Genomic DNA, 2,500 nt, shown 5'->3' on the forward strand with positions numbered 1-2,500 from the left:
ACCCATCCATCCATCCATCCATCCATCCATCCATCCACCCATCCATCCATCCACCCATCCATCCATCCATCCATCCATCCACCCATCCATCCACCCATCCATCTCTGCGGCCTCGCCAGGACTTTAAAGAAGCACAAAGGTTGCGGGGACGCCTCCATGCGGAAAGGCATCGGCGCGCAGAGCAGAGGAGAGGAGAGGCACAACCTCACTGAACCACAGTGAACGGCGGGGAAATGGCAACCCAAACACGGGCAAATTGAGCAGTCCTTGGGGGATTTTCAGCCATGCAGGGAAGGGGTGGGGGGTGCAGGGGGGGGTCTGCTTTTAAAATAAATGAATAGAATTCCGTCCTATATAGCCTACACCTTCCTACTCTGACTCGGATGGATGGAGAGATGGACCCTAAAATGCACATCCCCTTTTACTTTACTTTAGATGACCAAAGTAACCCCGGAGATGAATGGGCCTTTGTATATATATAAAGCCCACGGAACCCCCTCTGCATATGGATTCACCCACGCACGGGTGTGTGTGTGCGTGTGTGTGTGTGTGTGTGTGTGTGTGTGTGTGTGTGTGTGTGTGTGTGTGTGTGTGTGTGTGTGTGTGTGTGTGTGTGTGTGTGTGTGTGTGTGTGTGTGTGGGTGTGTGTGTGTTAATCGAAGTGAGTGTCGATCGAATAATATATCCCACAGTTCCCACTCATTGGTTGAAACGCGGGGAGACGCCACATGCAGTTATAGTTGCGTGCGCGCCATGCATTGCGTGCGACCCGTGCGTGCGTGCGTGCAAGGCGAGAGGGCGGACAGTAGGAGGATAAGAGTAGACTATACAATACACTGTATACACATACACATGCATCTTTTATAGGCGAAGCAGCAACCTGCACACACAGCCATGAAGAAGGAGGCATGCCTGGTGCCTGGGCCTACATAACATGATCCATCCCATTCCAAACGGTGTGGTGTATAGTGTGACTGACTCTGGAGATTAGAGATTACACCGTTATGTTGTATAGGGGTGGGTAGACCATGTCACTAGCTTAACCCCCCAAACATTGTCACCAAATCCCACCAAGGCAAAAGATTACGCATAGATTTTTTTTTATTGCGCGCAAATACGACATAGCTATAGCCTATACACGCCAAAATGCACCGCCACAAGAGCAAATCTAATACCCTTTGGTGTGTAGTTCTCCATGCCATGTGAGTGTCCCCTCACTGCCCACCACCCTCCACCCCAGTTAGATTTAATTTGGACCGTGCTCAAAACCCACGAGGGGTGGTGGGTTGGTATGCACACACACTAGCCAGCCAAGCCATGCAGCCTCGTGGATTTGTTTACATTGAACAGGCTAGGGCGACTAGGCGAGGAGCCCGGGCCGTGGAGGAGTGCCATGGGGGACTGTCTATTCATTAATATATACAGTGAGGATTTCTGTCTGAATTATACTGCCATGCTATACTGACTCTGCTCACTGCTGCCTCATTCACACACTGCACGCCTTTCACGGCGGAACGGAGCGAGCGGGGCGTCTCATGAGGCTGGCTGGCCCCGCATCATGCACGAGCAACGTGACACCACCACACCACCAAGAAGGGCGTCCGTGCGTGCGTGCATGTGCGCTAAATATTACCCAAAAAAATAACAAAAAATAAAATGTAAAAAAAGTCAAAAGGCCATTTAGAAGAAAAAAAACGCTCCCTGAAATCTCCGTGCGGAAATAGAAAAAAATAAAAAATAAAGGGGGAGAGGGGTGGAAATATAGCATCACTTCTCTCTCTCTCTCTCTCTCTCTCTCCGATATGTGTTCATATTATTTATTTGTTTATTCCATAAAGGTCCCAGGCAGAGAGATGATCCCATGCTGGGGGAGTTCATTTGTTTTGTATATATGCACAAAAAAGAGAGAGAGAGAGAGAGAGAGAGAGAGAGAGAGAGAGAGAGAAAAAAAGAAAGGGGGCGAAAAAAGAAAAAAAAATCATCCCCAAGTAGTATAACAAGAGACGGAACAGTTAGTGCTGATTTTCATTTGCATAAATTTTCATATATTTTAGTGAAAATAATAGCGGAGCCGAGGAGGGCTGCCTCGCTCAGTTCGAGGCAGAGAGGGGTTAGAAATCACCGAGCGAGCGCTATAAGGAGATATTAAACCATGTCCGCTATATATAATATTCTCAGCTTTTATATAATTTGCGAGCATTTTTTCCCCACTATACAACAAGGTAAGTCCGAGAAATTCAACTATTGTATATACATTTATTGGTATAACGGGTTAGAGAACTGCTATTGTCGACATTGTGGATAACGCAATATTATAGCGTTTATGTGGGGATAACTTATATATAAAGACGGTCGATGACGTTGGAATAAGCTGACATGTATATACAGACATTTTAACCTATATATTTATCTAGATATAGGATATGTGCTCGTGACAATCTACACAGGGGGATTTATTTTCCTCCTTTCTGAGATATCAAATGCGGATAACGTGAAATTC

The sequence above is a fragment of the Protomyctophum bolini genome, assembly GCF_963924005.1.
Source record: "Protomyctophum bolini genome assembly, chromosome: 24".
Lineage (NCBI taxonomy): Eukaryota > Metazoa > Chordata > Actinopteri > Myctophiformes > Myctophidae > Protomyctophum > Protomyctophum bolini.